Genomic DNA, 26095 nt, shown 5'->3' with positions numbered 1-26095 from the left:
GAAAAAAACTGGAAATTGAGCTCCCATTTGATCCAGCTCTTCTACTTCTAGGGATATACCCTACGAACACGAAAATGCAATGCAAAAATCCTTTTTTCACACCTATATTTATTGCAGCGCTATTTACAATAGTCAGATTCTGGAAACAACCAAGATACCCTTCAACAGAGGAATGGCTAAAGAAACTGTGGTACATATATGTATATATGTACATACATATATACAATGGAATATTATGCAGCCGTCAGGAGAGATGAAATTATAAAATTTTCCTATACATGGACGGACATGAATTCTATATGCTGAGTAAAATAAGTCAGAGGGAAAGAGATAGACACAGAATAGTATCACTCATCTATGAGTTTTCAGAAAAATTAAAGACATTAGTGTAATAGGGCCCAGAAACAATAAAGTTAAGGGCTGGGAGGGCTGGAAGGGCCGGTTCACAATTTGAAGCTCACCACAAAGAGTGGTGAACACTGTTAGGGAAATAACTACACTAACAACTCACGTGACAATGTTAAAAAATGAGAGAAGTAGAATGCCTGTCACGATACAATCAGGACCAAGGGGTGGGGGGCATTGGTGATGGAAATGTTTCACTAGTGAAGGGAGCTATTTTGTTTATGACGGAAACTCTACTACAAACATGCTTGTAATCATGGTGCTTAAATAAAAATTTATAAAGATTTAAAAAGAAAAAAAATCATTTACCATGGAGTGGGGAGAAGGGAGGGGGAAATCCAGACTAGATGTGACATGGATATGGTGATGGATTATGGGCATATTGGTGATTGTGGTGTGCAGTAATTCTTCACATTGAGGTTGTGAGTCTTAACATTATTATAACTATTGAAATGACATTAAGTTTGAAAAGTACATAGTAGTACAACACACTTTATGTTCCCAGGCTTGACTGGAAATAGAGACCCAAAGATTCTCTATCTAATGGGCATGTTATCTGGCAAGTTTCATCACTCTTGAATTCCTGAATGCAGTATCAGTAATGTTTTGTAGACCCTCTCTTTGCCTAGTTTCTTTGTTCTATAATCTTCGCCTACCCAAGGACATAGCCCCTCATCAACACAACAAAGAACACTTAGCACATGGATTAGAAGCAGAAATAAAGAAAAGTTTGAGAATAAACTTCCTGGAAGTCCAGGAAGATTTTTGTTTGTCAACAAATACTTCCCTAAATTAAGACATGGCCCCAACTTTCTCTACTAAATCCAAACCCTCAGAGCACCTTGGTAGCATCTGGATGGGGATGGCCTGATCTTAAGGTCAGTGTGGAAAATTAACTCAGGGAAATTGGATCCTCTTCAGGGACTCTGAGGCCATGTGTACAAGGTAGACTAGTTAAAAAGACTTTTAGATATATATATATTTATGTTGAAAATATAGTTTTATATTTGTTAGGTTATTCAGTAAGTATTTAAGATCTCCTAAATAGAAATCATATTAATACATTATGTTAATAAACATATGATATTTATTAAATAACATGTATATTAAAACATGTGTTATTAAATAGAAATCATATTAATAAAGTAGATGGTCCATTATGATATTATCAATAATAGAAATAGTGTTAGCTATGCAGATGACTTATGACATTGAAAGATATAATAGCAAAAATTCATAAAAGAGAGAAATTAAGGTGCTATTGTATATTATATATACTTAAATATGTTTTGTCTTTGTCTTACAGAAAAATTCATATTAGTTGATGCATTAAAAATGTCATTCTGGGGCTGGAGCTGTGGCACAGAGGTAGGGTGTTTGCTTTGCACACGGCTAACCTAGGACAGACCACAGTTCGATCCCCAGTGTCCTAGGAGTGATTTCTGAGCACATAACCAGGAGTAATCACTGAGTGTCACTGGGTATGGCCCCAAAACAAACAAGCAACCTTCCCTATGTCATTCTGTATAGTCAATAATATTGAAAAATTTCTCTTGTTCTGTCTTCCATGATTTGCAGACATCACATTATGGGATCATCAGGGGTGACTGAGCAATACTGCATTACCTAAACTAGCTTATATTTCCATAATCCCCACAGCAAAATCCACTGCAGAGGCCTTTTGCTGATTGGTCAGAAGATGTTAAGAGGGGAACAGTATATTGGGGTAAATTTCTAGGAGGAAATATGTAAATTCAAAGGAACACAAATGACTTACCAAGTTGGGAGAGGAACAGACAAGATCAGGAGAAGTTCTAGAATGCTTATTCTTTTTAAACCATGGGAAGAATGTAATTCAAGAAGGTTAAGATTTCAGTAAAGGCTGAATTAAAAATTATTTACTCTGACTTACCCTGATGGAGGATCTTGCCGCATGCGGATGACATTAACATGACAAAAATATAATTATAGCTTATTCACAATAGCCAGAATATCAAACAACCTAAGTGTTTGCTAGCAGACACATGGCTAAAGAGGATGTAATAATATACACACATTTCACTATTACTCAAGTAAGAGAAAGATAGAAATCCCATTATTTTTGTGGTATTAATGGATTTTGAGGTCATTGTGCTTAGTGAGTTATGTCATATGTGAAACCTGAAAAAAGTTAAACTTAAAGGATTGGGGAATAAATAGGTACATGCTGGGCAAAGGGCATAAGCTTTTGTTATAAGTTGAATTTACTCATGGGGATCTAAGGACAGAATGGTGACTGTAATTACTAATATTGTTTTGCAGACTTGAAAGTTGCTGGAAGTAAATCATAAGAAAGAAATGGCATGTGTGGCATGTCAGAGGTGAATGCTATGATAGACATCATTTTCCAATACCTGATGTGTGTTACCAATACTATTCACCTTGACATTATACAAAGTTATGATAACTATATTGCAATAAAGTTGAGGGAAAAGATATATGAAGTTAATAATTATTGAAAGCAGAGCCACTGGTAGTCTGATTTGCTCTTTTGAAAGAAAGCTTGATAGGGAAATCAGTTTGTGTAGGAGAGGGGGGTTTTCTGAAAGGTACAAGACCAGACAGTCGTAAGAACATTTAGTGGAAATAAAGAATGATCAGACTTGAACACCAAACTCAAAGTCAATGACAAAAGAATCAATAACCAATCTACAACACGTTGTACAAGTGGGGAACACTTACACTAGCATTACAAGGGAGTAAAGGAGGGAGGTATGGGATGCATGCTGGGAACAGGCGTGGAGGGAGGACAACATTGGTGGTGGGACTGCCCCTGAATCATTGTCACTATGTACCTTAAATATTACTGTGAAAGACATGTAATTCACTTTGACCATAATAAAAATAAAAAAAAGCAAAAATTAAAGCAAACAAAACAAAAATGTGAAATTGTAGGAGTAGAGATTATACAAGGGTTAAGGAACTTGCCTTTCTTGTGGCCCTACTTGTTACTGTATCTGTGACTTCACAGTAAGACTTTTACTTTTTCCCCCAAATGATCACTCTAAGAATTATAACCAATCTCAAAGTGAGATCAAATCAAAGTTCCCACACCCCAGCACTCACTGGCTTTTTCTCCATAAGCTAGAGGGATCCTAATCCTAAAGATGAGCACTTTCCGAAAGGATGCCTCCTCTTACTCCTAATTGGCTGCTCTGGAAAATTTCTCTCACTCCCCATTTAATGCTTTTCATCAGTTCCCATTTCATACACTTGCCTGATACATTGTAAAATCTTAGTAATCTTAAATTGCATGTCCTTAATGTCTACTAATATCCTCAATGATGAACACTTTTCTATGTGCTTCTATTTGTGCATCTCGCTTCATTTGATAAATGCCTATTCAAATAAATTTGGGGGGGGTTTACATGCTTTTTTTAATTTTAATTTTTATTGTGGTCAACGTGAATTACAAATCGTTCACAGTGATACTTAAGGCACATAGTGACAATGAATGAATAACCACCAGTGTTGTCCTCCCTCTACTCCTGTTCTCAGCATGCATTCCATATCTCCCTTCTTTACCCCCCCTCCCCTGTAATGCTAGTGCAACTGTTTAGTTGGAGATTAAAAACCATTCTGAATAAGAATTAGGTGAAGGAGGGAAAGCTGTCCTTTAGGTTGGTCCAAAGACTGCTCTGAATATACTTTTTGTTTGTTTTCTTTTGCTGATTTTTTTTTTTGGTGGGGGCACATATGGTGGTTTCCAGGCTTTCTTCTGGTTCTGCTTAGGATTAACCCTGACAGGGCTGGGTCAGGGAATGGGGGGAGTATTGAACCAGAGTCTGTTGCATGCCAGGGAAGCACCTTGACCTCCGCTACTCTTTCTGAACCCAAGAACAATCTTGTAAGGAAGGGCACATAATCATCATTTTACTTCCTTTTCCTGGTGTGGGTAAGTGTTCTTAACACAAATTATTTCCACTGTGTCTAAAATAATTAGCATCACTAACTCATGGTTCATCTGCTCAAAAGTACTTTTTTAAGTTCTAAGAACAATAAAGTGAGCCCCCTTTTTTCATAAAGAAAGAGCCAAAAAAATTCACAGAAGAAAACACTTTTCCACCACCCAATCTTGCATGCATTAAAATTAACAGAAATAATATAAAAATTTTCTATATTATACAAAATAACATTATATACATAAAATAATAATATTAAAAATTTCACAATATAAGGACAAAAAGTTCATAAAATTTATAGGGCTTTATCATAAATAATTCCTTTTAACTGGCTACCTCAGACATTTTTTAATTAAGCAATATAGTATTTATTGAATTAATGTTGCTTAGAAAGATGCAAGAGGAGAGAAATAAAGGAAATGTGTGTTCAAGAGAGAACATGGATTTCTTCAGAGTAAAAGACATAAGCAAGGATACACAGAGATAAACAAGAAAGATGTGTGTTTGAGGGAGAACAAGAGCTCAAAGATAAGCCCAACTCAGTAATTTTAATATCCTGATAAAATATTTTATTAGTAAGTTGATGCCGAAGTGTACACCCTTTTCTTTTTAAAGCAAGAAGTTCACTCCAGTTGAATGCTTTAGAAATGGGCGCCATTATATTCAAAGTTGAAAGTCTGAATTTGCTTCCTATTCCAGTCACCATCACCTACTTAACTCTAGGCCAGACAGCCTTTTTACAGAGGTACCACCCTCAGTGAGGCATATACTGAAGTTACCAGTTCATTGTCCAAACTTGGGACAAGTCTTTGAAGTTCCATCTAGCATCAGAGTTCCCTGAAGACTTAGTGGTGATCTCCTTTGAGACTCCAACTTATATTGTCCAGTCTCCTTGCTCTCTAAATGACTAATCAAGTAACCTCCAGCAAATCCATTACATCTTAGAGGTAGCTACTGGAAAACTCAACGGGCAGTATTTGACCTGGACTTCCACCAAGAGCTACAGTTTTATCTCTTTGGTGAAACGCATTAGCTTACCTTCATTTCATCTTTCCTACCATGATCTTCTGGCCCCTTTGGGACAAATCAAGTTGCACAATAGCAATAATATAACTAATTCACAGCTGAGTTACATCCTTGACTATGATCGTATTTTGTTTCACAAACCTTTTCTGTCTTCTGATGTAAATTGTTGCCTCATATTTTAATTACTTGGTTTTTGTACCAATTGTCTCCTTGTTCCAATCTTCAAACAAGTTCTTGGAATAGAGCTTTTCCATCTGCCTCTTATTATTCTTGGAAACATTGATTTTGGAGACTGTCACCCTGGTCTGCTCTAGTGATTCTTGCCTGCTAATCTGTTACTGAGATTTCTGGGAAGTACTTTCCCTCTTCGCTGGTTTTCTACCTCCCACAGCTTTGTCTTTCTTGGGTTGCTCTTTGATATCAGATGGGGGGTCGTGGGGGGCATTCTCTAGTATCTTTCTGAGAACGTGTGTTGGAGAGGAGAACGTGGAAGACCTTGAATTTCTGAAAGGTCTCTATTCTCTGCTCCTACTTGACAGAAAATTGGGAGCATATAAATTGTAGGTTTAGAGTCATGTTCTCAGAATTTTGAAAGCTGTCTCCATTGTTTTTCAATTTATCAGGAAGCTGGTAGCATCCCACCCACTTTACTATTTATCCTTGAATTCTCTCTCTCACCTCTCTTTCCACCACATGGGCTATGAAGGATGTACTGGACTCTCAGAGTCCTGGGGGTCAAGTGCTCTAGAAAAGGGGAATCCTCAGTTTGGGAAGGTGCATTTGCTTTTTATCATGGGGCTTGGCATAGCCAAAACTAATATCTATTTTAGAATGTCAAATATCTTTTCAGTCTCACTCACAGCCCTGTTTTCTGAAGCACCCATTGCTTCTAATGCCTTTGCCTTTCTTTAAATCTGGCATGAGAACTGGTTTGCATTTTTGGTGTTAGATGCATAGATGTAAGCTTTTTCTGGATTGTTAAATAATTTTCTTTTCCATTTCCATGATTCCTTCTTTTATATGCAGGCATAAATTTTTCTAGGGGTGTGTATGTGAGGGAGAGCAAGAAAGAGAGAGAGAGAGAGAGAGAGAGAGAGAGAGAGAGAGAGAGAGAGAGAGAGAGAGAGAGAGAGAGAGAAGTATCTGCAATAAGGCAGGTTGGGTGTGGAATGAGGGACAGGAGGGAAATTGGATAAATAAACTGTGAAGGAGTGGCTATTGGAACACTGTGACTGAAACTAAACTATCAACAACTTTTTAACTCTGTATCTTAAACAATAAATAAAACAACAAAAAAGAATTGGTAAATGAAAAAAATAAACAAAATTTAGAATGTATAACTTGTCTACTTTGCAAAAGGATATAGTGTCATCAGCTCTATTACTAAGGTATAAATCAGACTTAACTTTGTGTCTATCTCTTAGGTTGCTTCACCACAGTGCCTCACTCTGCTATCTGGAAGACAGGCGGACTCCATCCATCCACTCAGCTCTTGGCCATCTGGCTTTCTATTGGATTCAGTCCAAAGCAAGCTCTGGGCAGCAGTGGGAGAGGAGGAAGAAAGAATCCACTAAGGGGGTTTCTTCCTTGACTTTCTCTTGTGGTGTCTTTTCCAGCTTCTTTGCCGAAGGAGACTGCTCTTATCCAGTCTCTTCACCTCACATGCCCATATGCTCCTTCTCCCCTCTTTCCTACCCCATCCCTAAAAATCCCCTCTTGCTCTGTAATTTTGATGCAGTGGACAGCTCTGATGACACTCAAAATTTCAAATAAATGCCGCCACAGATTGATTGTTTTGAAATCTGTGGAAACTTGTACCTTCATGATCATAGAGTGGCAGAGGGAGTGGCCTGTTACCTTTCTTTTTTACCTTTGGGCTCTTGGTCCAGGAATCCAAGCTGCCTTTGTTGGATATTGTTGAGTGCTTCTATTGTTTTTTTGTTTTGTTTTGTTTTTGTTTTTGTTTTTGTTTTTTGTTTTGTGCCACATCTGGCAATGCTCTGTGGTTATCCTGGCTCTCGAGTCAGGAATTCCTCCTGTTGGTGCTTGTGGGACCATATGGAATGCTGAGAATGGGACCTGGGTGGGCCAGATACAAAGTAAACACCCTACTTGCTGTAGTGTGGCTCACTCCTTTAAGTACTTTTTGGGATACTTATTTCTCCTTCGCACCCTCAAATAGAACTGAGTGGTTTGCTTCTTATTTGCAAGTTGTTTGAGTACTTCTTATTTTGCTGAGTTATACTGATGTGATGGACAAAAAAAAAAAACAAAAAAAAAGGAGAAGAAGAAGAAGAAGAAGAAGAAGAAGAAGAAGAAGAAGAAGAAGAAGAAGAAGAAGAAGAAGAAGAAGAAGAAGAAGAAGAAGAAGAAGAAGAAGAAGAAGAAGTCTTGGAGGCTGGAGAGACAGAATAATGGGCAGGAAGGACACTGTGCTCAGTAGCTTGGAAACCAAATAGGAAACCAGGTATTGAACCAAGGTTAGCTTGTGCTGGGACAACTAGGTGCAAAGTAAGTGTCCTGCCCACTATTCTGTCTCTCCAGCTTCCAAGCCTTTTTTTTTTTTTTTTCTTTTTTGACTTTGCACCTAGTTGTCCTATTTGATTACTAAGCTCATGAGCACAGAGCCAAGTATGGTTTAAAAATAAAAACAAGAAATAATTTATCTTCTTGATATGCAAAGTCCTCTGACTTATTTCTTTGTTCTCCATTTATTAGATGTGTGAAGGAAAAGCTGAATCCAGATTGGGCATCAAATGCTATGGTGTTACCTGAGCTTTGTAACTGGATAATGATGTAAATATACTTGTAAATTGATCTTTAAGGAAAGGCTTGGTAGAAATTTGAAACCCCAAAGATATGATTATGGAAAATTGGGATTAAATCAGTTTAATTAAGATCAGTGGTAACTTTCAAAAGGCTTACAAATAGTTTGCAATCTCAAAGTCAGACTGTGCCTTAAAGAAATTAGTGTTTCTGTTGAAGGCTATTTAATATTTTGTTGTTTTCTTTTTTAAAAAATTTTGATTTGGGGCCAGAGCAGTGGCACAGTGGTAGGGCGATTGCCTTGCATGCAGCTGCCCATGATGGACCTGGGTTCAAATCTCTGCACCCCATATGGTCCTCTGAGCCAGGAGCTATTTCTGAGAGCATAACAAGGAGTAACCCTAAGCGTCACTGGGTGTGGCCAAAAACCAAAAAAAATGTTTTAATTTAGTTTTTTTGTTGTTTGTTTTGGGACTGCATCCTACAGTGCTCTGGATTTAATTCTGGCTCTTTGTTCAGAGTTCAATCTGGATGGGGCTCAGGAGATCATATAGGGTGCTGGGACTCAAACTTGGGTAGGTCAAGTGCAAGCAAATATCCTACCTACTGTACTCGTTCCTGACCAATTTTTTTGTTGTTTTTAAATATATACATTTGTAAAATAATTTCCAGAAAAACAGTTAATTGTCAAATTCTAGCAATAAAAAACTACTTAACAGGAAAAATGTTATTATTAAAATCAGTATTTCAGGGGCTAGAGTGACAGTTCTACAATGGGCAGAGTCACGAGTAATCTCTGAGCTTTACCAGGTATGGTCCCCAAACCAAAATATATAATAATGATGATAATAATAATAATAATAATAATAAATTGGTATTTTTCAGTCTGGAAATTGTAAGTCAGGTTTAGCAATACTAATATATATATATTGCATCTATATTTATATGTAGATAAAAATTTGTTTTATGCCACTCTCACTGATACTCAGGGGTTATTTCTCTTGGTGTTCAGGGGACCATATATGTTGCCAGGGATCAAACTTAAATCTTCTGCATGCAAAGCAGCAATTGTTACTAAAACTAGTATGGTGGAAGATTGCTGGGTCTCTGAACATATATATATTTGTACATATATATATATATATATATATATATATATATGCATATATGTATGTATATTGGTTTTGGGGGCACACCCGTCACTATTGAGGGTTTACTGCTGGCTCTACACTCAGAAATCTCTCCTGGCAGGCTCAGGGGACCATCTGGAATGCCAGGGATTGAACCCTGGTCTTTCCTGGGTTGGCCACTTGCAAGGCAAATGCCCTTTTGCTGAGCTATTGCTTTGGCCCCTCTGAACATATTTTTAATTGAAGTACCCTAGAATTATAATATTATATAGGTTTTAGATGTGCATTGTTACCAAACAATGTCTAAAGTAGCAGATGCTATTCTGTACTAACCATCCAATTCCATCATTTACCATCAAGTGGCTAAAGGTGTTTTGTCTTTAAAGAGAGACTGACAGGAAGGGACAAGTTGTCTGCTATATGGTTAATTTGCTCAGTGATGGGATAAGAGATTGGGTTCATTTTGTCCATCTGTAAATATAAAACCGCACCACTGCTGACATGGCAGCTGGTTATGGCGAGGGTTTGAGTGGGGCTACCCTACATTGCTGGTAACAGGTGTGCCTGCAGGGAAGGTGTTAATGGATGGCCCTGCGAGTGTAAATGCGTGCTGAGAGATCCTGATTACTCTACCCCTCATGTGGTGCTGCTGAGGGAATAAGGTTTACATGGAGCAGCAAAGGGAGGAGGAGGAGGCCCTCTATGGCAGTGCTAGAGAAAAATGAATCCTTCCATTCACAGGTTAGCCAGAGAAGAAGGTTGTTTTCATGTCTAAAGGACCAACCCCTCTCTACGCTGAGGCTTGACCATGTTGGTCATTCCTGTATTTGTTTACTGACATCTTAAAGGTCTCCTGTCATACATTCATCGTTAACCCTGAGAAACCAGGAGGTAGTAGCTGCTTGCTGCAAGTTTGGAAGACCATGTAACAGGAGACTAAATTTCATTAACAACACCCCCAGAGGAACCAGTCAGCCAAAGGGAACAGCAGGGGGAATCCCCACCACTTAACACAGAAAATGCTCCCAACAGCTCTTGTTGCCACATCTGCTGTGAAATAATTCATCAGGCTGGAAGCTGAAGGTGTGAGTGAGGCCAGTTCCAAATGACCTTCTCTCCAAGAGGCTTACAACTCACTCCTGGCGGGACGGAAATGATGAAAATTCGTCGTTCAACCAAAATTCAAGTATTCTCTAAAAGCAAATACTCGCAAAAATCTAAGCAAGTCAGTCATTGTCGATGAAGTATGCTAGATGCAAGCAAATAGCTAGATGCTAGGAAAACAAGGACTAAAAAGATGAACTGGATAGAAGAATGGGTGAACCAGTAAGTCAGCATGACAGTTTAGGGGAGAGAGGAGAGTAGAAGAAGAAAAGTCTCTGGGGACACAGAACTTGATTATTGCACAAGTTCAGTCAGCGGAATCCCTAAAGGCGGGTTTGTTACCTGCGGTGGGATCTTCCTCCTTCTTTCTTCCTCAAATTAATCACATAGCAAAATTATTCATTCATCATATGTCTGCTAAGTCATCAAAGTTTCTTCATAGAAAAAGTATATATGTAAAGGCTTGATGGGAAAAGGAAGCAACTAGATAGCTACTAAGAACTAGCAGGACCTCCTACTTAAAAATAGTATTATTCAAGGAGTTAAAGCCCTTTTCTTGAAGGCAGCCAACCTCATTTCAAATTCCTGGCACCAGATATGGTCCCATGAATACCGCCAATGGTCACTCCTAAGCACAAAGCCAGATAAAGCCTCTGCATACTATAGGGTCTGGCTCCCAAACCAGTATATACCCCATTTATAATTTTTTGGGGGTAGACTACACCCAGGGGTGCTCAGGGATTACTCCTTGATCTGTACTCAGAAATCACTTCTGGCAAGCTCTGGAGGCTATATGGGATGCTGGGATTGAATCCAGGTCAGCTGCATGCAAGGCAAATGCCCTACCCACCGTGCTATTGTTCTGCCCCCTCACATTTAAAATATTGAATTCAATTGGTAATAATGTTCAACATATTTTTATTTTTTCTTTATGGATTTTTTATCTTTCAAATATAATTTTATATATTGAGCCAAGCAAAAGATTTTCTCTAAAAAAGATTTTAGAAACAATAAAATTCTATGGATGAACCCATTTTGAAAAGAAGATAATCCAGACTTGTAGAAGAAAAGGATTAGTTTGTCATTGTCTTTTACTTTCTTATCTGAAGTCTCTCCTTATTCTGCTCCTCTATCACACCTTGTTGTTTGTTTAGTTTTGTTTGTTTGTTTGTTTTTTATTTGGCCACACCTGGCTGTGCAAAGGGGTTACTCCTGGCTCTACACTCAGGAAATTATCCTGCTTGTGCTAAGGGGACCATATGAGGTGGCAGGGATTGAACATGGGTTGATCATGGGTAAGTGCCTTCCCTTCTGGACTATTTATCCCTCAGGCCTCAGAATGCCTTACTGATTACTATACGTTCTCCCAAATTATGTTGGATATTAGGGATTGGACACACACAAAATAAGCATAGTTCATGCCTTTTAGATAGTTGGAAATGCTTAAATTACTGTGTATTTTTTTTAAAGGAAAGTGTAATTAAATATATTAAACAATCAGGAGCTGGTAAAAATCCCAAAGAAACACAAGAAAGAGACATTATTTTGGACTCAAGCAAATAAAAGGAGTTCTTAGAAAAAAGGCAAGAGCCAAGCTGTACCTCAGAGGACAAAGAGGATAAAGAAGAGTTCTTATGATGGACAGAGAAGTGAAACACAGGTGAAAAGTCTGGGTGAAAGTGACACTTTCTGCACACAGGTTGTACCTGTAGCTTAGGGAGGTGTGACTGTCTCGGCTAAGTTACATAAGCAGAAATGCTGTGTCTGACATGGACAGGTGGCACTATTGTTGGGGAATTAATTTGAGCTGAAAGGTTGCTTACCTGCCTCAGATGTGTGGAGATACTTTCAATGGGGTGAAGAAAGCAGTCCAGGGAGAGAGAAGCTGCCACTGAGCTGTGGGGAAACAAGATTAAGAAACAGTGAACCCCATCAAAAATGGGGAGAAGAAATGAATGGGCAATTTCTCAAAGAAGAAATACAAATGGCCAAAAGGCACATGAAAAAATGCTCCACATCACTAATTATCAGAGAGATACAAATCAAAATAACGATGAGGTACCATCTCACACTACAAAGACTAGCACACATCACAAAGACCAAGAACAATAAGTTCTAGTGGGGATATGGGAAGAAAGGAACTCTCATTCACTGCTGGTGGGAATGTCGTCTAGTTCAGCCCTTATGGAAAACAATATGGATTCCTCAAAAAAAAAAAAAAAAACAACAAAAAAAAAACAACCTGGAAATTGAGCTCCTATATGACCCATCTATACCACTCCTAGGGATATACAAAAATGTAATACAAAAGTCTCTTCCTCATACATATATTTATCACAGCACTATTTACAATAGACAGACTCTGGAAACAACTAAGATGCCCTTCAACAGATGAATGGCTAAAGAAATTGTGGTACATATACACAATGGAATATTATGCAGCTGTCAGGAGAGATGAAGCCATGAAATTTTCCATGGATGGACATGGAAACTATTATGCTGAGTGAAATAAGTCAGAGAAAGAGAAAGACACACAGAATAGTCTCACTTATCTATAGATTTTAAGAAAAATAAAAGACATTATTGTATTAATGCCCAGAGCTGAGGGCCAGAGGACTGGCTCATGATATGAAGCTCACCTAAAGGAGGGGTGAGTGCAGTTAGAACACTAACAACTACCATGACAATGTTAATGAGTGAAAGAAGTACAATGCCTGTGTCAAATACAGGCAGGGGCTGTGGGTGGAGGAATATGGGGTGAATTGGTGGTGGGAATGTTGCACTGGTGAAGGGGGGTGGTCTTTTTGTGACTAAAACCCAACTACAGTCATATTTGAAGTCATGGAGTTTTAAAAAATGATAAAAAAAATAAAAGAAACAGCATGTTGGGGTTCAGAGCAGTGTCGCAAGTGGTAGTGTATTTGCCTTCACACGCTAACCTAGGACGGACCGTGGTTTGATCCTCTGGCATCCCATATGATCTCTCAAGCCAGGAGCGCTTTCTGAGTGCATAGATAGGAGTAACCCCTGAACATCATCGGGTATGGCAGGAAAAAAAAGGCATGTTTAGGGCAGAAGCGGGTAGGGTGTTTGCCTTGCATGCTGCAGACCCATGTTCAATCCCAGGCATTCCATATGGCCCCCTGAGCACTGCCAAGAGTGATTCCTGGGTGCAGAGCCAGGAGAAACCCCTAAGCATCATTGGGTGTGTGACTCAAAAGAAAAAAAATATAAAAGCTTTTTAGGTTTAGATGTTTAGGAAATTTATTTGGTCATTTTGCTACAATTTGACTTGATTATTTAGCCCATCTCTTATTTAGTCTCCTAACATGTTTTGAACACTTACACTTGGTCTTTTGTGTATGTGTGTGTGGGGGGGATACTAGGTCATACTAGAGGCCACTCTTGATGGTCTTGGGGTAATTTGACACATTTTGCCTTCTTTTATTTTTATTTTTATTTTTTGGGCCACACCCAGCAACTCTTAGGGCTTACTTCTGGTTCTGCGCTCAGAAATTGCTTCTGGCAGGCTCGTGGTACTATATGGGATGCCAGAGATTCAACCCGAGTCTCTCCTGGGTAGGCTGTGTGCAAGACTAATGCCCTACCACTGTGCTATCATTCTGGTCCTGCATTTTACCTTCTACCATAAGTTTATTCTATGAGAGAGAGGGAAAGTTGAAATGATTGTGAGGATACAACACAAGATATTTTCAAAACGTACAGTGCCTCTGATGTGTGTGTGTGTATACATATATATATATATATATATATATATATATATATATATATATATATATATATTTGTTTGTTTTTGTTTTTGGGGGCCACATCCTGCAGTGCTCAGGGGTTTTTCCTGGCTTTGCATTAAGAAATTACTCCTGGATTGGGGGACCATATGGGATGTCAGGAATCGAACACACATCCGTCCTGGGTCAGCCACATGCAAGACAAACTCCCCTACCACTATGCTACCACTCTGGCCCATATTTTTCCTCTTTTATCAGTTTTCTTTTGTCTGCTATACTCCAGAAGACCACAAAACTTCCACAAACTTGTGACGCCTAAAAACTTATGGTGAGAAGAGTTGTGAATTGAGACTATATTTCTTCATGAAAATAAATTTTTAGAGGCATGAACCATTAAGTAAGTAAGAATTGGTAAGTTCTAGTTGTACCAGTTGTCCCAATCCTGGTTTATAGTGCTTCTCAGTGGCCACTTGAAGCCATGTTGCACACAATACAAAATGGAAGATGATGTTCTGCTTTGCTCGACACCATTATATCTCTATCTAGCACATTCTTGTCAGACTTTCTGGCTGATGCATTCTGGTTATTCTGGGAATCAGGGACACCAGTCAGAGGGACCTAAGAGCACTAGGTTTGTGTATATCTAAATACCTAGAGTAATACCACATTTTCAGATTATCGTAGAAGAAAACTCATACAGTCATACTTCCCCCATCTTCTCTTCCCTTCTTGAATTGTTGTAATGGCCATGTCTCTTTCTTTCTCCTTTCTCTCTCTTTATCTATCTTTCTCCTCCCCACACCAATACACACAAAATCAGCTGTGGTGCTCACCTCTGGTCACATATCTTAGTTGCAATGCTTGCCAAGTCTTGCACTCTTTTATTATTGAAAGGAGTCAATATAGATCACATCTAGCAGTGCTCACTAATTACTCCTGCTACTGTGTTTCATAAGCCATCGCTGATAGTGTTCAGGACACCATATGAAGAGCTGGGGTAGAACAGTTGAGCACAAGTCAAGCACACAAGTCAAGTATCTTACCTCTAGATTATCTGTTCTCCATTCTTTGAGTGTGAAGTCTGCATATGTTCTGCTTGTAGTTCCCTGGAGTGGTGCTCACTCATTTTATTAAAGTGCTAGCCGAGGTCACACTTCTTAATTGTGGTATTTACACATACCACACTTCAGTGTGCCCAGAATCACCCATTCTGCATGGTGAGGTGGTGGTGTTCACAAACAGCAGAACACTGGTCTGTATTCAGTTTGTGGATAGCACTGGTATTGTATGAGCAGCCCCATGCTTACAAGACAGGGCTGTGTCACTGACCTGTCTTTCCAACCACTCAAGTGATGACTTTTTCCTAAGAACAGTTTTAACAAGGCACAAATCTAGCATAACGCAGGGTGATACTGTATGGAAATAGTTCAACTAGTCTTGTGAAACAGATTGACATTTTATCATGACCCGATTGAATTGTTGATCTTTGAATTCTTTCACTAAAGGGAGACTAGACCTAGAGGTGTTACCATTGATGTTGTTGTGTTTCATAGATGATGCACACCGAACCTGTTTATGCTTACATATTTTGGGTACATTTAATATTATGTTTACCAACCACCTGAAGTTGAGTCGGTGCCTGTCAAACAAATGAAACAGAGACTCTCCATGCAACCAGCTTGGGTTCTAACACATTAATTAGCACATGTCTGCACCTGACTGTCCTGCTGTAGATGAGGGCAGAGTGAGTCAACAGAGGCTGAGATCTCGCTTATTTACTCTGGGCTGCTTGTGGGGATTGTTTGTAACCAGGGCACCCACTATAGTTGGGACACTTCTATGTGCACCGGTTACAAAACTTGATATCATGATTTTGGATGCTCCTGCGAGTCACAGAAGCCTTTATCTACTTTATCCCACATTATTAGGCTTCTAGATTCTTCCTCTCATGTCCCTGAAGCTGAGACCTACAGGGTATAGAAGTTCATATCTTAATCTTCTCCTGCTGAAGGCAAGGGGCGCTCCTCCTCTTCAGTGAATTTCTATCTGCGTTTCTTACTTTGTGTTTTGGACTCTGTGCTACAACACAGGTTTCTATTTTACCTTCATTTTATTTTATAAGCTTTTGCATAAGGTTTTTGATGAATGATGAATCATTAAGGAAAATTCAGGAGAGATGATAAAGCTTGTCAGCTGAGAGCAAAAAACTTAACTCATCATTGGCTCACAGAAACCAGATATCACTCTTGATAAGTGGGCTGAAGGCATACCCTTTAAATTTTGTGGGGTGACCTGTAGGAGCTGGCTGTGATACTGAAGTAGCTAAGATTCATCAAACAATTCGACAGACCAATGCCCTCTATGCCCTCATGGGCTGTATAATGGCTTTTTCAGCATTACAATATTCCAAGTAGAACTTTTGATTCTTTCTTCACCCTACAACGTTGTCCCTCTATTTGTCCATCAACAATGGCCCAAACTGAAAGAACTATAGCATTTTGAAATCCAGCAATTTCTGTTTCTTGCAGTAACAAGTCCCAAGCTTGATCATGTTGCCTTGATCATGTTAGCAGTGACCTCAATAAAATTTCCCTAATTTCTTTCTTTGCTCTGTGCTGATATTCTTTTTATTTAATATATAATTTGAAATAAAATTTTATTTTCTTAAAATAGTTTTGATTTAATTTAAAAACCATGATTTACAAAGTTATTGATAGTTGAGTTTTAGACATATAATCTTTCAACACTAATCCCACCAGCAGTCTTAACTTCCATCACTAGTGCTCCCATACTCTCATCCCTTGTTCTACCCCCTTCCCTTCTCCCTGCCTGACACCTTGATTGGCACATTACCAAAATTGATAGTTGCAGCTTAAATCTTATGTTTTCAGTGTTATAGAGTCTGTGCTTTTGATGTATAACTATACCACCAATATAACCAAAACCCTGAGCCCCATGTCCCTGATACTTCCCTCTGTCATCTCCTTCCTTTATGTCTTGAATTCTTTTCTTTTCTGTCATTCCCCTCCCTAAACACTGAGATAAAAAGTGATAAAGATACCCCCACTCTACAGCATCACATTTCCTCATCCATTTATTCTAAATACCATAGATAAATGAGATCTCCCTGTGTTTGTTTTCTTTCTGTTTATCTCACTCAACATGGTATCTGCCAGTTCCAAGTAGGTTGGAGCAAATTGCATGATTTCATTGTTTCTTGAGGCTGCATAGTAATACATTGCATATATATACCACATCTTCTGATCCATTCACCTGTTGTTGGACACTTAGTTCGATTCCTCCATTCAGTTTCTTTTCGTCTCCTCACTATACTCTGAGTCCAAGAGTGTTCTAGATAACCCCCATTTAAACCATTGCATTCCTTCATGTATGTTTTTTAAAAATTTTTTAAATCAGTTTATTTACATACCATGTTGTACAAGTTTATTCATAATACAGTTTTTGTTTTCACAGTTACCAAGTTGTTCATGATCAAGATTCAGTCATACAATGTACAATACCCTTTAGCAGTGCATTCATGTAATTTTGAATTAATGTTTTCAGCCATAGAAGTAGATACCCTAAGGTGTAAATTCTGGGTCATATGGCAGCTCAATTCTAAGTTGACTGAGGACTCTTCATATCTTTCTCCAGCAGCAGTGGATGGTAGTTCCTTTTTCACCACATCCTTGCTATCTGTGCTGATTTTCTTGAGTATTTTTTCAAAGAATGTGAAACAAAACAGATTTTTTTTCCTTAACCATGGTTTGCAAAAGCTCTGTGGCCTCTGACCCCTGTCCACCTCCTCTGACTTGATCTCCGACACTCTCACTGTCAATCACCAGTTCCATGACTTTTACACATACCAAGCTTGTCCAGCCTCAAGAACTTTGCATTTACTGTTCTTTTGACTCTAAAACTTTATTTCCTATGTCTTAACTTAAATACAATCTCCTTGAGGCTAGAGCAGTGGTGGAAGCAGAAGGGCGTCTGCCTTGCACGTGCTATCCTAAGACAGACCACAGTTTGATCCCCTGGTATCCCATATGGTCCCACAAGCCAGGAACCATTTCTGAGCGCATAACCAGTAGTAACCCCTGAGTGTCACCAGGTGTGTCCCATAAAACGAACAACAACAACAACAAAAAAAAAACAGTCTTCTTATACTTGTACTACAGATAAAATATCTCTACCTTACTGAAGTCTGCCTTATTTATTCTAAGTAACATCCATTCATCACTGTTCTTCTCTCTACTTCTTAGCATTTATTACTAAAAGAAATATTATGGCTTCTATATTTATGTTTATTTCTGGTTTCTATTATTAGACTACATGCCCCAGGAGGATGTCTAGAAATGCAGGCAATAATAGTTTGTATAAGGAAGCTGAACTTCACTAGAGTAGTGCTAGCCTGTCTAACCAGAGAAGAGGCCTAAGAAACTCCAGCTACATTAGATTGGAAGTCAAAACACAATGTTCTAAGGGAGAGGAGGAAGCATACTGAAAAACTGCAAGATAGCATCAAATAGAAGGATGGAGTCTTTTCTCATTTTACAGAAAAAAACAAAAATATGGCCAGGACAAAGTCAGCAGCATTTCAAATGGCATTGCCTGAAGCCAGAGGAGTTTACTGGTTGTAATAGATCTTACATTTTGGGCTTTCAGTGTGGTTGTGATTTAATTGGACAAAAAGTATAACTAAATTCTATTCATTGGCTATTTCTAACATGCATTTCTTGCAATATGACTCTCTGGCTTATAATCATAGACTTCTTTTTTCTTTTATCCTTTTTCCTTTTGTCCAGGTCCCTCTATATATTTTTAGATATTTGTTTGTTTGTTTGAGGGAATCATAATAGGTTATACTCAAGGTCTTCTGGTTCTGTGCCGAGGAATTGCTCCTGGAGCTGTGTCATGCTTGCAAAGCAGCACATATCCCTTTTGAGTTAATCTCTCAAAACCTCTAAGTTACCACATTGCCTTGAAAAAATTCTTACGAGGTAGGGCTGGAACCACAATACACTGTGGGCTAAGTCACTTGCCTTGTATGTGACCTACACTGATTTGAACCCTGGCAGTGTCAGTTGTAAGCCCTGAATCCAGCTTACTACTATAATCCAAACGAAACAACCTCCCCACATTGGACCAGTGAAGTGGCTCAAAACTTTGATGACTAAGTATTGGGTTTAACCATCACTGACTATGGTCCCTAAGAAGTGAATGTGGGCATCCACCCCAAACCTAGCTCAAAAATCTGATGTACAAATTAAAGTAGGTTAAAAACTATAGGCTAAATGAAAACTCATACCACAAGTTTATAATTGAATAAATATGAAGGTAATTTATCAGAATATAATTCAATTTTATAATTCATTTAAAAATTCACTTTTACAAATATTCATAGAAAATGATCTTTTGAATTTGGATATTTCATCTTCATATCCTAGAAATTCAAGGATCTTGATAGAGATTTTGTTTATTTAAAAATATTTATGTCTAAAGTTCATGATATAGAAGTTTTGTTTATTTTTTAACTTGTGTCAGATATTTAGAAAAGGTCTGATTACAAGTTTCTGAATGTTGGCCAGAGCGGTGGTGCAGTGGTAGGGCATTTGCATTGTACACTGCTGACCTAGGATGGACCAATGTTCAATCCCCCAGCATCCCATATGGTCCCCAAGCCAGGAGCTATTTCTGAATGCATAGCCAGGAGTAACCCCTGGGTGTCACTAGGTGTGGCCCAAAAACAACAACAACAAATTCTGAATATTTCTTGTCATGTGATATTTAAGATATCAAGGAGGGAGAGGCCATATAAGAATTAGTATTTTGAAAGGTAGAATGATAATATAGTGAGTAGGGCCTTTGCCTTGCCCACCTGGATTTGGTCCCCGGCATCCCATATGGTGGTCTCCTGAGTCCACCAGGAGTAAGTAGTTTATGAGTAACTATTGCGAAATTTGGGTGTGGCTCCAAAACAAAAACAAAACGAAGTAAACAAACAGCAAGAATTAATATTTTGAACTGAAATACAGACTCAGCTGAGTTCACCATTATTGAGCAAATGAGAGAGCGAGAGAATGTACACATGTGCTTTATGAAGAGAAAAGCTCTGAAGAGCCCTTTCAGTAGTATTTTGTAGATTGATTTCTATTTCCTGGTGCCTCCGGCAAGTAGGGGAAAGTGCATTCTTCTACTCCAGCATTCTTGGAATAAAATGTCCCTGGAGATTTAGCTTCCTGCTTCAGCACGTCCATGGTACCTGTTTTACCTACTAATCTATACCTCACAGGACAATTGAGAAACCTAGCTAATAAAAAAAAAGATCATAAAGCTCTTGGCAAAATCACAACAGCTATAAAAATGTTACATGCAAATGTGGTTTGGCTTGTCTTTCTGGTATGCATATGCATGATATAGAGATGCAAAAGTTAAGACTTTTTGCTTTCTCAAATTGGAAGGATCTTAGTCACTTGGAGTGAGTAGTTCTAATTCAGTAGAGGTCACCGATATAAAACATTTTTTTTTCTTTTTTTGGTGATTGGGCCACATTGGCAGTACTCAGATCTTACTCCTCACTTTGCACTCAGAGATCACTCGTGGCTGCATGCAGGGCAAGCACCATACCCACTGGAGTCACTCTGGCATCCAAGATTTAAAATTTTTTTCTAATTCTATATTTGACTTCTCCTCATAAATCTATGCCCATTTTACTAGAACTTTCTATCAGTTTTTTGTTTGTTTGTTTGTTTTACTTTCAGGCTATTCCTAGTAGTATGAGGAACCACATCCAGTGATCCAGTGATCACTCCCAGTGATTCCCAGGGATCAAGTCTAGGCTACCCTATGAGCAAAGCATGTCCTTAACTCATTCAGACGTCTTTTTAAAATTCACTCTCTCTCTCTCTCTCTCTCTCTCTTTCTCTCTCTCTCTCACACACACACACACACACACTCAATATTTTGTGTTAAAATTCTTTAAAGCAAATAAGTTGATGATATGGTGCTTTGTGGCCAAAGACTTTATGTCAGCACAGAAAAAGAATTAGCAGTCTCTTCTTAGTAGTTTTCTTGAGCACCTTTATACAAGAAATCTAGGCACGATGTTCACATTCATGCCCAAAGTTCCTGATTCACAATTCAGTCCAGAGGGAAGTGATGGGAAGATTCAATAAGTGACCCATCAGCAGATAGAAAGAGTAGTCAGTCCACACTGAGGCAGAGACTCTATTAAGTCACAGACAGTCAGCCTGAGTCATGCAATTAAACACCTCCTTTCCATGCCAGCCAATGTCACCTCTCCTGAGTGGCAGTTTCAAGATCACAGGAGCCTCCCAGAATTGTGGACAGGAATGAAGAAAGTCAGGTAACATCGAGTCTTTTTTTGCAAATTCCCATCAAACCCAAGACCTTGGTCAGATTCATGGCACTGTACTTCTGTTCCTTTCTTCCCAGAGAAGATGCTTCTTGGGGCTGTGACATCTGAAACAACTTGAGATTGTTAGATGATGTTCTTTCTTATAAGTATCATGGAGATCTCAGTTCTGATTGCTGTTCTAAGGAAAGGGAATGTTAAGCAGGCTGGATTTTGAATCTCTAATTGAGTATTCTAAGAAAATTCTGTTGTGAAATTTATGAAGACTTTTTCACCTGAAGCCAATTGAGTTTTATTTACTTGTTTTTTTTTTTTTTTTTTTTTTTTTTTTTTTTTTTTTTTTTTGTGGTTTTTGGGTCACACCCGGCAGTGCTCAGGGGTTATTCCTGGCTCCAGGCTCAGAAATTGCTCCTGGCAGGCACGGGAGGACCATATATGGGACGCCGGGATTCGAACCGATGACCTCCTGCATGAGAGGCAAACGCCTTACCTCCATGCTATCTCTCCGGCCCCACTTGTTTTATTTTCATTTTTTCCCTTGGGTTAATCAGATATCGAGTAAGTGTCATATTTGCTTTATTATTTTTCTGTTTTAGGAACACAGAACTGGACACATAGAAGCCCATTTTGATAATTCTCTTCTTATATAGAGGCTATTTTTACAGGGATTATTGATTTTGCTTAACTACTGATATCATATTAGGTGCTCTTATGTGTTTTCTTATAGTAAACTTTAATGCCATTGCTCACTGGATATGATTACTCATTCTCCTGGGAGTATCTCTTGGGTGTGAGCAGAGTTACCATACAATGAAGATGTTTTTTTTATTTATGTCAAGTATCTGTGGGTGGAGTTAGAAGATTCTTTCCGGTGCCAGTGCAGTGCCAGCGGAGGGCACGAATCTTTTTTATAAGCCAAATGAGAATTTTTAAAAGAGTTTAAGAATAAAAGTGATCTTCTCTGATTACCAATTGAGTAAAACTCTGCTTCAGATCATTTTTTCCTACCTTCAAGAACTGCCTTAAGTTTTCCAATGTCTGACAGATTGAGGAGCAAAGATAAATGTGGACTAGTAGGAGCTGGACCAAGGTAAGAGAATTTGATTATACAATTTTAGGCCAAACATGAAATGTGTGGAAAAGATGCTATCTTTGCTATACTATTGTTGGGATTCTTCTTCTTCTTCTTCTTCTTCTTCTTCTTCTTCTTCTTCTTCTTCTTCTTCTTCTTCTTCTTCTTCTTCTTCTTCTTCTTCTTCTTCTTCTTCTTCATTTTTATTGTGACCAAAGTGCATTAAAAATCTTTCACAGAATTATTTATGGTAGATTGTGACAATGAATGAGGGGTATTCCCACCACCAGTGTTGTCCTCCCTCCATCCCTGTTCCCAGAATGAATCCCATATCTCCCTCCTTTACCCCCCAGAATACTAGTGTATCTGATCTCCATTTTACAGCTTGTTGTAGATTGGGTATCTATTTTGTTGTCATTGGAAAAAAAAAAGGATAAGAAAAAGGGAAGAAAAGATTTGGTAGCAACTACCAAAAAGAGAAAAAGAAAAAAGAAAGAAAGAGGGAAGAAAAAATGCACCCGGCAAAGAAAAAAATCTCCAAATAATAACCATAAGAGTGAAAAAGAAAGAAAAAAGTAGAAGGAAAATAAAGTCAAAAACTAACAAATCAAAACAAAAGAAAAAGAAGGGGTGCTGGAGTGGCAGGGTTTGGTGTTCAAACCCCCACTTTTTTTTTGCATAGGCACAGTAAGCATTGGGGAAGAAAGGGAATTCCCGAGGCCTAAGACATTCAGGGTTTCTCCATCCTTGAAGGGATTTTTGTTCCTCTTAATTAAAAGCTTAGCAGCAAAAGAAAACTCTATAGTTTTCCCACTTTATTTCTTTTATAAAGATTTGGGTATATTAAAATTTGGCAATACAGATGAAGAATGAGCTGAGCCCTTTTACTCTAAACTGGAATATAGCTTTCTTCTGAGAACTACTGACTTCCTGATAAACACAGAATTCTAAGTTTGTAGATTCAGATGGATGGAAACTCATGGACACAGGTTTAAGGAAAGACATTGCTCATAACTCTTCTCTACATTTTGTTCATTTTAAAAGTATTTCATATGTTATTTTGAAAGAAAATTTTCTTCTAGATTCAAGATCTTGATATTGCCCTTAAGCATAAAAAGAATAATGGAAAATTGTCATGAAAAATATTCTCTTAAAAAAAAAAAAAAAAGAATGAAAAAAAAAAAAAGAAAAATATTCTTATTTGATACTAAGACCTGCTGAGATCTTTACAAAATGGGATTTTAAAGATGTTAATAAATGTATTATGTGAAATATTTTGTCTGAAGATTTTCATTCATAGTAATAAAGTAGTTTTATCAAACAATTGCACCTAAGAACAGTCATAGGAGACCATGCATAAATCCAATTCTAGGAAATGCCTGACTTGGATATATGCTAGCTATAGTTCATGGGTGAGTTGCAGCTTAAAAATATTTTTTTTTTTGGTTTTGGGTCACACCCAGTGATGCACAGGGTTTACTCCTGGCTTGGGGGACCACACAGGACGCTGAGGGAATCGAACTGTGGTCCGTCCTAGGCTAGCACTTGTGAGGCAGTGCTATACTGCTTGTATGCCATACTGCTTGAGGCACTGCTTTGACTCCAGAAATAATTTCTAAGCTAATTAGTTTGATAGAAAATTACCTGAATAAAAGAAAAGTTACCTTAATAGAAAGTGATAAAGCTTAGTTATTTTATTTGCGCTATAGTTGTTATATTAAAACATGATTAATGTTGTTATTGAAAAATTAGGATTCTAGAGCTTGAGCGATAGTACAGCGGTAAGGCATTTGCCTTGCATGCGGCAATATGGGATGGACCCCGATTAAGAATCCAGGCATCTCATATGGTCCTGGAGCCTTCCAGGAGCAACTTCTGAGTATAGAGCCAAGATAACCCCTGAGGGCCACCAGATGTTACCACCCCCCTCCAAATTAAGATTCTAAAGTTCACAATATTGTTTCTATTTTCACACCTAAAATGGACATTTTTATCATAGTAAGGCACCCCTTGTGTAGCATAAGTCTTCATTTCTTTTTAAGTGTAGTCCCCCATGTCCACCTTATACTGATGGATGGTTTCTTTTGAGGTTTCCTTTGAAGTTATCATTTTGGGTGAAAAGGACAAATTGTCTCAGGTTTTAATAAAAACTAAGATTTTAATTAAACCTGAGTTTGTATTTCCTTATACCATAAATATAAAAAAAGTGTATAAGTAAGAGGTTATTTGGGTATGGCTCAAGGTGATTTTTATTGGCTAGATACAAAGTTGTTCATTTTATGAGATAGCATATAATAAAAACTAGGCAATTATCATGTCTCCTGAATATCAGTTAAAATATAGAATAAGAAAAGATCCTTTTTATTTTGCTATTGGGCCACATCTTGGAGGTGTTCAGGGGTTACTCCTGGCTCTTTACACAAGAATTATTCCTGTGTTGTGCTTGGGGACCAAGTGCTTGGGGGGCCATCTGGGAAGGAGGGAATTTAAACTGGGTAGGCCGCATGCAAGGCAAGCACCTTATCTGATGTACCTCTGGCTCCCAAGAATAAAAAAACATTAAATTAAAAAAATGAATTCAAGAGGACTTAAGGAAGGGGGTGGCAAGGGCTAAGCTCAAGGATTCATTTTGGGAGTAGCAGTGAATTAGTAGCAGATGTATCTGGAAACCCCTTGCACTATTAAGATGGATGGAATTGAGTATGTTACTATGATCTTATGAGAGTAGAGAACCTTTCTATTGAAATCTAATAAAACATCTTTTTGATTCTGATATTTCAAACAGATTTCAGGAAAATGAGTTATTTCTAACTCTGGAGATCACAATTACCAATGGGTTCTCTGAAAAATTTCAAGCTGAAAATTTAGTATCCTGAATTGTTAGTCCTCATCAGGTATCTACCAGTAGATGAATCACCATTCAAGAGACTGCACTTTCTTTTCAAATACTGCTCAATTTCTCCATATAATACCCCCACAATAAAGCACATAAAAATAAATCACCAAACATAGAATAAAAAAAAAGAACACAGGAAAGCCAGTAGCAAAAACATCAAAGTCATCAGAATTAGAATTTAAAAAAATCTATATTACAGCAATGTAAAGAAATTAAGAAAAGGCTTAAAGGAAGAATGAAGATAAATAAACTTAAAATAGACAATAAATTCTTAGAATGAATATAATGTCTTAAAATAAAATTAATGAACAAAATTATTGAACAGGAATATATTTGCAAGTTTATCTGGAATTCAGCCTACAAAGAAAAAGAAACTTTGGAAGCCAAATTAAGAGACTTGTAGAGTGAGTGCTCCTAGTGTATAATCAGTGTCCTAGTAAGACAAAGGAAAAGGAATGAAATTCAAAGATTTTCAAAAATTATTGAAAGTCCCAACATAGAATTTAAAAAAGTAAAAAAAAAAAATCCAGAAGAATGGATTGGAAAAGATGTGGCTCAGTGGCAGAGCACTTGCCTTGCAGGCTGAAGGCCACCCATCATTAGTACCCCCATAAGGCTGAATGTGAGTCCA

Source organism: Suncus etruscus, chromosome 3 (genome assembly GCF_024139225.1).
Source record: "Suncus etruscus isolate mSunEtr1 chromosome 3, mSunEtr1.pri.cur, whole genome shotgun sequence".
Classification (NCBI taxonomy): domain Eukaryota; kingdom Metazoa; phylum Chordata; class Mammalia; order Eulipotyphla; family Soricidae; genus Suncus; species Suncus etruscus.
The sequence above is the reverse complement of the archived record's forward strand: the minus strand, read 5'-3'. Positions refer to the sequence as shown.